Source organism: Equus przewalskii, chromosome 3 (assembly GCF_037783145.1).
Source record: "Equus przewalskii isolate Varuska chromosome 3, EquPr2, whole genome shotgun sequence".
Lineage (NCBI taxonomy): Eukaryota > Metazoa > Chordata > Mammalia > Perissodactyla > Equidae > Equus > Equus przewalskii.
In genome coordinates, this window is record NC_091833.1 from 6,429,658 (window position 1) to 6,440,167 (window position 10,510).

Consider the following 10,510-nt stretch of genomic DNA (forward strand, 5'->3'; position numbering starts at 1 on the left):
CTGCAGGGGCCTCCATCCAATGTGAATTATGAGTCAGATCTGGACCTGCCTGGGAGAGCACCTCGGAGACAGCACGGAACTGTTCAGAGAAGACTACCCGTCTGTTCTAGCGACCAGAGGGCACCTGGGTTAACTGCCCCCAAGAAAAAGGCCGGCACCCCAAGCCCTTCTGCTTTTTTTTTAAGGTATGCTTTTTGGTGAGGAAGATTGGCCCTGAGCTGACATCTGTTGCCAACCTTCCTCTCTCTTTTTTTTTTCCTCCCCAAAGCCCAGCACATAGTTGTATATCCTAGGTGAAGTCATTCTATTTCTTCTATGTGGGATGCCGCCACAGCATGGCTTGGTGAGGGGTGCTAGGTCTGTGCCCAGGATCCGAAGTGGTAAACACCAGGCCGCTGAAGCAGAGCACAGGAACTTCACCCCTTGGCCATGGGGTGGCCTCGGCCCTTCTGCTTTGTTCAGCCACCCATTTCAGTCTGACCCCCGGGTTCTCCCGGTGAGCCAGGGCCCACTTTCTTCCCTCTCCTCGGCTCCAGGCTCCCCGTCTCCAGGGCTTGTGGGGAGGTCAAGCGCTGGTTCCCTGCCCTCTTTCTAAGAGATCAAAAGCTGGTTCTCTGGGTGAACAATGGCCCGGCCATCTGCGAGATGTTAACTGCATAATGGAATGTAACTCGAAGGGCTTTTAAAAACACGAGGAGAGATTTTATTGTAACTAATCGTGATGGATGGTGAGTGTGGCCACACTAGCAACATAAATCTCGATGCCAAGCCTCGGACTACAAAGCCAACTACCTCCTCAGTTCAGACAGCCTCGTCTGCAGCCACAGTCACCTCACACGGGAGAGGGCTGGGGACCTTGTCTGCACCAGGGGGGCAGGCGCCCTCTCTCTCTGGGGCCCCTGCCCAGCCAGCTCCCGGCTCCTCCGCAGCGAAGTCACTCTGGCTGCCTCTGCTCGAGGGACGGGCTGCCCGGCGGCACCCGGCTCAGGCCCGTGAGTGGACAAGGAGGCGGGCTCACTGTGGAGGACAGGGCAGGGCTGCGGAAGCTCTGACTGCTGCCCCATTTAATCAGAGAGAAGACTGAGTCGAGGGCTGGGCGAGCTCTCCACAGGAAGTTCACGTGCAACAGCTGCTCCCGCTCCTCATGCTCACTCTTAGGGCCACCTCAGCTCCCGTGAATGGGGTCAAGGCTCTTCCTTCGTAAAGTTTATCTATGGATCAGGTCAAGGTTTTCTGGTCATTGGTGAAGGAGCAGGAACACTGGACTCAGAGGCAGAAGTTCTGGACTCAAGAGACGGCTCTATCACTCTGTGACTCTGGGCAAGTCACTTAACCTCTCCGGGCCTTAGGTTTCTCATAGATAGTCTGTGGAATGTGTGTAGTAACACCTGGGCTACCTAATTAAAAAGGTTAGTATAGGAGCAAATGAAATTACTTATGCCTCAAGGCATTTTAAGATATATTATTTTTCATAGTAGAATTTATTATTAGAGTATATTATTTTTATTCAATTTGAATTTGGAAAACAACTCAAAAAGTATCCCTAGATATTTTTTTCCTAGAAAAACAAAAAAACAAAAAGAAAATGAGATAACTGGGTTGGCCTCACTTTCAAAATGGCAATATGGCCTACCTTCCCATTCCGGCCCCACCTCTGACTTTTTTTTCCCATCTCAGCATTTTGGAACCTGAGAATGAAGATGCTACATTTTTCACAGAAACACTGTGACAAATTCGTGCTTTGAAAAAATATTCCACGATGATGACTTTTCTGTGGGTCTTTACCACTGAATACTTTAGTTTATCTGCAGGACAAGGGGCCAGAGCCTGGGGCTACAGGGAGTACTGTCGGCCAGGAGGGGCACTGGGTGAACCTGCCCATCATCCGCAGTGGCTGGATTGTCCTCAGGAAGAGCCGGGCTCAAGGCCAGGTGGGCCCGGCCCGAGTGCTCCCTTGGCTGGCCCCCCGCCTCCTCGTCCTGAGCCTCCCCTTCTGATATCCGTGTCCCCTTCTGTGTCCAGAGTCTTCTCAGCGTCCCTCCATGTGTGCGTTGAACGCAGGCTCTTTGTGCCTTAGACTAGTTTTCACTTCTATTTCTGCAGCCTCCAGAAGTACTGTAAAATTTGGGTTTATGGGGCTGGCCTGGTTGTGTAGTGGTCATGGTCATGTGCTCCGGGGCTCAGCCGCCCAGGGTTCACAGGTTCAGATCCTGGGCGTGGACCTAGCACTGCTTGTCAAGCACACCGTGGGCATCCCCTCCCCAACACATTGGGGTTCATTAGTTACATTCTTCTCAGTTTTCTAGGATAGGAAACCAATTGTTTCTTATTCTTAGATTTCTTCAAACATTTCTATGGAATTTTGGAAATGAGGAGAGAATTGTTGGGCTCGATTCTCCATCTTTATAGATATATATATATTTTTTTCCTTTTTCTTCCCAAAGCCCCCTGGTACATCGTTGTATTTTTTTTTTTTAAGTTGTGGGTCCTTCTAGTTGTGGCATGTGGGACGCCGCCTCAACATGGCTTGATGAACGGTGCCATGTCCGCACCCGGGATTCGAAGCGGCGAAACCCTGGGCGGCCAAAGCAGAGCATGTGAGCTCAACCACTCAGCCGCAGGCCAGCCCTCGATCCTCCATCTTAAAACCACCCTTCAGGAACCATATAATTCTTTTTGAATTTATTAAGGTCATCCTTGGAAGCCAAAAGATAACTTTTGTAAATATTCTATGGAAAACTTAAAAGACTATGCTCTTCCTTTGTAGGGAATATAATATGTTTATATTAAATCAACGTTATTATATCATTCAAATTTTTTATATTGTTATTTAATACTTTTGAGTCCTTTTGTTTTACGATTATCTAACTTAAATAGCATTTTTTTAACTCCATCTTAGAATCTCTGAATTTAATAGAATTAACTCATTTATATGGTTTGGTTTTGACAGTTAATCTGTTTACACATTATGACAGCAATGTTTGGTTTTCTATTATTCTGTTTTGTTCTTTAGTCTTATTTGATTTCCCATCCTCCCTTTTTTTTTAAAAAAAATACAGATTACGTTTAATTTCTTCCTTTTATTAAAAAAGTAATTTAGAAGGAAATACCCCATTTTTGTTCTGATAGTGGCAACCTTTACGTTTTTTAAATACATCTTTGATCATTTTCTCTGTCACTGTAAATCGGTATCTATCCAACTTTCCCATGTGTATAATGGAAAATGTCTTGAATTTGTCTTTTACCTCATTAAATTGATTTTCTGCAGTATCCAACCTGCTGTTCAGATGATGGTCTTTAATTAATCAATTGTATTTTCTCTCCATTCACTCTTCCCTTATCTCAGAGTGTTTCGTCCTCGTCCCGCTTGCTCTAGTTTCTGGATTCAATGTCCTCTTGCATATTGTTGCAAAGACAAATCAGAAATTTCCTGAAGCTGCCTATCGCTTGCAGTAAGTCTCTATGGCAAGGAGCGGTTGCCACTGCCCTTCGGGTGGCCTCTTTGCCCAGGCCTGGGGGGGCTGCTATGTGTACAGAGATCTCTCTGCCCATTCAGCAGGAGGCCGCCACTTCCGCCGTCCGCCCTCCATGCGAGGACAGTTCTGAGGGCTTTTGTCAAGGTTTCCTCCACTTACTTCCTGGGAAGGCTGCTCTGAAATGGGAAGAGGGACGGAGAACTGGTCCCCTGGGCCCTTGCCACATGTCTCCGGGTCATCCTTATGAAGAGCACTGACATTTGACTGACAAGATGGCAACAACCAATTCTTTACTAGCTCTCTGTTGCCTTGTGCAAGAAACAAAATAAAGCCATAGAACGTCACTCGGTCACTGTTGGACCTGTCCCTACACCATGGGTATTGTCTGATCTCATGCAGAAATAATAACAGGTTTCTTTCAGTGACAACTTTGATGTTTTTTCAAAAATACATCAGTAGCTGCAGCAACTCCAGTTCCTGCAGTTGACTCCTTAGCAGCAATCATGGCTGTACACAAAGATGCAGGCCGAGATGCTGAGTACATAGTCTTACCTTAACACACAACTGGAAGGAGCCCAGAGGCCCTAAAATAAAGGACTGGTTGATTGACTAAAGCTGGGTGATGCAGCCCTTAAAAATAATGCAGGAACCTACAACTAGAATATACAACTGTATACTGGGGGGCTTTGGGGAGAAGAAAGAAAAAAAAAAGAAGATTGTCAACAGATGTTAGCTCAGGTGCCAATCTTTAAAAAAAAATAAAGCAGGCATATTTAATGATACGGTAATATTTTCATTTTCATTGTTTAACAAGTAAAAAGTCACAAAACCTTGTTTGGTCTCATTTTTGTAACTAGAGTGTGTGTGTGTGTGTGTATGTGTGTGTAAGGGGGAGAAAGACAGACAGAGAGGAGAGAGAAACAACTGAACAACACACCAATATGTTAATCTCTGGGTGAGGTAATTAAAGAGATTTCAACATTTTTATTCTTTGCGCTTTCCTGAATTTACCTGCGTTCTCTTCAATGCACACGTAGTACTTTTGTATTAAGTGAGAAAAGACATTTTAAAAACTCTGTTCATTGGAGGATTTTGGGAACTCTTGCAGATGTCATCTCCATTTCAGATGATTTTGCTGTTATCTTGCTGTTTTTCCTCTAAAAGAACAAAGTGAATAGAGCTGGATATTCTGGAAATACTGTTAATGAGAAATGATATTGGTATTCATCAATATAATTCTGTTGTACTGGAAGGTTCTGAAATAACTTCTGAGTTATCAAAAAAAGATATAATTCACTTCCTGTGTATGTGCGTTTAAATTTTGCTTATCTTCTCTGAAAGCTGGTGAGCCAATAGACATACGCCATTCAAAAACTCATGGAACTCGAACTAGACGGTCTTCGGGGCAGTGGTGAGCTGGAGGTGGTTTGAGGGGCTCAAGGCATCTGTCCGCAGCTGTGCATGCAGTGCCGTCAAGTCAGTAGCTGGGAATCAGTTGTGGTGGGAGTATTTACACCATGGGAATGGGCAAACACTACGAATCAGGGCTTCTGCCTCCCAGAGCTGGTTATCAGAACACCATGACTTCAGGGACGATCTAAGCCATGAAGGAACTGGAGCTGGGAGAAGTGGAGTGATCTGCCCAAGGTCTCATGACAGCTTGAGGACAGAGCTGGCCTGACAGCCGGCCCAGATTCCCTCCAGCTTCCCACGGTGCCATGAGGGCTCTGTGAAAAACAGCACTTCAGTCTCGGCCGGGGCTGGAGAGCAGTGTGTTCATTTCATTTAGGAGCAGGGAAAACCTCGCTCCTAGAGTCTAAAGAAAAATGAGCAGGGTGCCCATAACCATCATTTTACTTTATGTGGATTCACAGACAGACTTAGAGTGATAACTAAAGACAATTAACCTACATGTGAAACTGAACATTGATCAGACAATTGTAAAAAAGACCACCCAGCTTAAATCCCTGTATTAGACATTACGATAGTCTTAGTATTTGTGCAATGATTTGTTAATTAAATTGCTGCTAAAACAATATTTATTTTTCCCTTTAAAATCAGCTGAATATCAATCTACGATCAATACTGTGTCGCCTGGAGGCATCCCCTGCTTCAAATTTGCTTCACAAATCTGCTGCAGGTAATTTACACCCAGTCAATAAGACATGTTTCAAAAGCCACTTTTCCCTCCCAACAGGCAACCCTGGTATCTTTTACGATTGGATAAGAACTGGCAAACTATACACACCTGAGTTAAATCTAATTTGTAATAGGATCTTTTTTTCTTTTTAAGCAGCAGTGAAAGATTTGATTTCCTCTGTTCCGTATGCAAGTAATCTTGGGCTATTTCTGGGCCAGTAACTGGAAAACATAAATTGCTTTTGTTTCCCTTTCAGGCATAATTTTTGGTGGTTGTGATTTGGGAGGGAGGGGGGATCTTCAGGGAAGTGAACATCGGAATTGCTGTCTCCAGTACACATCCACAAAACCCACGGTAATCATTTGAAAGGTGTTGTTATTATTTGGGTTTATTTTTTAAGGAAAGGAATTTTCTATTCCGAGGCAAATCCTTTCCTTGTTCCTTATATTTTGGGGGAGGCAAACGCAGAGCAAGAACTGTCAAATTTTGGCTGAACCCAAGACTTACAAATTAATCCCAGGGCTTGAAATCGCAACACAGGTTGAAATCTACAATTAGTGTTAGAAACTGCAATTAACTTATTAGAAAGCCCTGTGCAGTCTGGGTCCATATTCCGCCACGGGTGATTCCATCAGTAGAAACGTTTTCGGGGAAGTGGGTCTCTTAGCTCTCTCTCCTCCATTTCATTCCGCCAGCTGCCAATTTGATTGGTTAAGTAGTTTAGACTGCACAATTCTCTCTTTTTCTTTTGGATTGATGTGTTTATTACTTTTTGTGACAGTGGCTCCCAAGGCAGATGTTCAATAAAGAAAAAAAAAAAAATCTGATACAGACCCAAGTCAAGAGAGAAGCGGTGAAGATTGCAGAAAATTGGGAAAGTTATCATAAGCATGGAGCTGTTATTGGCGATTTTGCTCCCAGCGTTTGTAGCCTTGTGTTATTTACTCTTCCGCAGACGGAAACCTAGCAGGGAATTATTGAAAGCTGAGTTTCCTGAGTTTTAAATTGCTCTGGTTTTGTGCACATCAAAGGGTGAACTAAATTGAAGCCCTGAGAAATGGGAGCTGTTCTGTCTCTCTGTCTCTCTGTCTTTCTCTCTCTTTTTTCCAGAGTGAGAAGAATGGACTTAGCTTCTTGATAAGGAAGTGATGTTTATTTGGTGGCATCAGGGAGCAGAGTCAGGCTTAGGCACAACTGAACTCATCTTCAGTGTCCTTTGGGGCCCCAACTCCTCACCTCCGCCCGCCTTGAAGGCTCTGCGAGGCCCCAGTGCTCTGTTCCACGGCTCCCTCTCCTTCCTCACCCTTCTCCACTCCGTGTCTGTTCCCTGATCCCCATGAAGATTTACCTGCTGTAGACATCTGCTATTCTGCTGGGGACCAGGTGACAAATTCATGCAAATCAACTTGCTCCGAAACACTCCTTCGTTCTTTCTCCACCCTGATGTTACCAAAGCATGTGACTCAGGTACCTTCTAGAAACAGTGCCTTCAATCAGCATTTCCCTCCAATGGGCTTTGAGGACCTCCAGGTTCCCAAACTTCCAGGTTTCCCGTCTATGCAACTGCTTCTCAAGTCACCCCAAAGGCCATTTTCCTCAGGTTTGTACCCTTCCCTTCCCCTGCAATCTTCTTCAGCACGGCGTATGAAGCTCTTCATCTATAAAGCGACCCCACCAGGGAACAAGAGTATTGCAGCCTGGCGGTTAACAGCTTTTGGGAATATTGGACCCAAATAATATGTTTGCAGAGACGCCCCCACTAAGGCCCGTCAGTTCACCAAAGCTCTGAGAAGGCCCGAACTAAGAAAACTCACTTAATTTTGGCTTTCGTCTGGTGTTTCCCAAATTTCTCTGGCTGATTTAACAATCATTCCACATAGATTTATTGAATATACTACGTAGCAGACCTCATGCTCGGATCTGGGAAAATGACGTATACAAGAAAACGTAGTCTCTGTCCCTTCCCCAAACTCTTCCTTACCCCCAAGATGTTCATGTGAATCCAGTGTTCCACGGAGCACACTTTGCAAAACGTTTCCTTAAATCAAAGGCGTGGCTTTCATGGTGGAATTCTGAGGCACAGTGGATATTCTGGGTGAAGACGGCCTTTCATGGCTCTGAAAATACACCATCCAGAGGGCAGCTTCCTTGGCTCGCTTGGTGTCCTCCCTGAGAGCAGATGGCGCTTGCAATGGGAGAATTTAAAGCGCTGGTGGTGCGGCTTGTAGAATGCCAGAGCTTACTTTTCTAACTGTTGTTCTCTGGCTTCTCCATCGAATCCTTCAGAAGGGATGGGAGACGAGAACCAGACTGGCAGGCTGGACAGTCGTGTGCTGACATTATTGCTCACATTCTCTCTCAGGGAGCTGAGACACGCACAGCCCAGTGGGATCGATCTGGCTTCATCTGGGTGTTTATCACAGGCTGGAAAGAGGCCTTGGAAATTCAGAGCAGAGACTGGTGGTTTTGCTCCTGAGAACACACAATAATTTGAAATTCAGCTTCAGGAAAGAGGTCAAAATGCAACAAACCATGGGGGCTCTCAATGTTCCCACCATTCCTAATTGGCAGATTAAAATCACAAGTCAATCCCGTTACTTATCTTTCTGTCCAAAGAGGCTTTGTAGTTAGAGAAAGGTGATCCCTGAGAAGGTAAGTATGTGGCATGTGCACACAGATAAAATATGAAACGTGGCTACGAAATAACAAGAATGATGGTTACTCAACAATCACACCCCTCAAAGATAATTCACACATCGTTGCCCCCTTACTGTGGAGGTTCATTGCCACAAGTCTCTGTGGAGCCCCGTCTGCTTTGAGCAGCACGTGGGGTGCTGACAGGGGCATAAGAGCGGTGTGAAGACAGACCCTCCTTGTTAATAGGAAGCTTAGTGTCTAGCCTGGGAGAGTATTATGGGCTGAATTCTGTCCTCCCAAAATTCCTGTGTTGAAGTCCTAACCCCTGGGACTCCAGAATGTGACAGTATTTGGAGGCAGGGTCTTCAAAGAGGTAACTAAGCTAGAATGAGGTCTTTAGGGTGGGCCCTAATCTAGTCTGACTGGAGTCCTTTTAAAGAAGAAATTTAGGTCAGTGAAGGATCACAAGACGGCTGGGCAAAAACTTGCTCTAAACGCCATTGACTGGGTAGCTTTTGGGGAGATCAAACCCTGAAACCAGAAGCCATTGCCAACTCCCTGAAATCCTGGAATGAGAGCCTCACCTCCAGGTTGGCTACTCTGCCTAACTCCACCCGCTATCGATGGCCATGCTACAAGGCCGGCGTGGCGGAGGCGGGCTTGGTAGATGACTTTGAGAAGAAGTTTAACGCCCCGAAGATGCCTGTGCCAGGGGATGACTGTCCAGGTGGATGCTGAAGAAAAAGAAGATGTGAAAAGCTGTGCTGAGTTTTTGTGTCTCTCCAAGGCCAGGATTGAGGAATACGAGAAGGAGCTGGAGAAGATGAAGAACACAATTCCATTTGATCAGATGACCATTGAGGACTTGAAAGAAGTCTTCCCAGAAACCAAATTAGACAAGGAGTATCCTTATTGACCTCACAAGCCAATTGGGAATTTATAACCGTGAGCTGGGGAGAAAGCTCTGGCCCTCATATTATAAACTCTGGACATTAAAAATAATTATATAGTGCTAAAAAAAAAAAGAAATTTAGATACTAGACGTGTGCAGACAGGAAAAAGACCAAGTGAGGATACGGAGAAGGCGGCCGTGTGCAAGCCCAGGAGAGAGGCCTCTGAAGAAACCAACCCTGCTGACACCTTGGCCTCAGACTTTGAGCCTCCAGAGCTGGGAGGAAATAGATCTCTACTGTGTAAGCTGCCCAGTCTGTGGGCCTTTGTCACAGCAGCCCCAGCAAACTCTACAGAGGGGAAGCTGGGTTCAGGAGCAGAAAACAATGATAATTAAATGTCAAACCATTGCTGGAGAAAGTCAATGTGTGGACCACAAGGAAAGAGAGAGAAGAAGTGGAGTGGGCTTGAGCGAATGTCAGGAGTGGGGTTGGGCTTTCCCTGACTCCCTCAAGAGCCCCCGTGCGTCTGGTGATCCCTATTCTCCGTTGAGACACACTGGCTGAGAGACCAGCCTGGGGAGCTGGAGGCAGAAGCGTGTGGGTATCACGGTTGATTTCCTGAGTGGTAACGTGGGTCCGGCTGATCCTACACTCCTGCCCTGTTATCAGATGAAAAGTGAGTTTTTGAACTTTCCAGTAGCACCACCTGTCAATATGTTCAGTTATTTGCAACCTCCACTTTTGGCTACTTTCTGCTTAGAAAGCTGGGTGCTGGTTTCCGCAGAGATGAAATGATGGGAGGGAGATGTGCAGACTCTCAGGTACTCATTTCAAAAAAAAAACTTTTAAAAATTGAGAAACTGCCACACGGCCAGATGATCAACAGAGAGTCTGGAGATAAAATGGGGGTTTGGTGGGGGCTAGGAAGAAATACTCTAAACAGCGCTGGAGAATGACCATTTTTTTAAAACAAACCTCCCTTGGATGTCTGCATCATATAAATCTAATAAGACAGAGTGAAAAATATTGGATTTATTTTTACAAGTTAGCTATGACCTTCCGACCTTCTGAATGGATTCACCTCGCACGGTTCCTCTTAGGGGCCTCAGGGTGACGACTAACTCATAAAAATAAATCCAATATTTTCCCCTTAGCCATGTCATAGCCAGTGTAGGAATTCAGACGATGGGGCAAGGGAGGCGGGTTTTCATTTCGTTTGACCTCGCATTATGAGAGGTGCTGAGCCCTCAGCCCTGGCGGGGCCTCCAGCTTCCTGCCTCCCCATAACCTGTGTACAAAGGAAGGAAAACAAGGCACTCGTGCTGGGGCCAAGCCCAGGGCAGGGCACTGTGAAGACATGGTGG

At 45.7% G+C, this 10,510-nt stretch overlaps 1 pseudogene; it reads left to right on the forward strand.

Annotated features, from left to right (window-relative positions):
- The first annotated feature begins 721 nt into the window (after positions 1 to 721).
- On the forward strand, positions 722 to 9,196 carry LOC103546533 (ATP synthase subunit d, mitochondrial pseudogene; annotated as a pseudogene).
- The last annotated feature ends 1,314 nt before the right edge of the window (positions 9,197 to 10,510 follow it).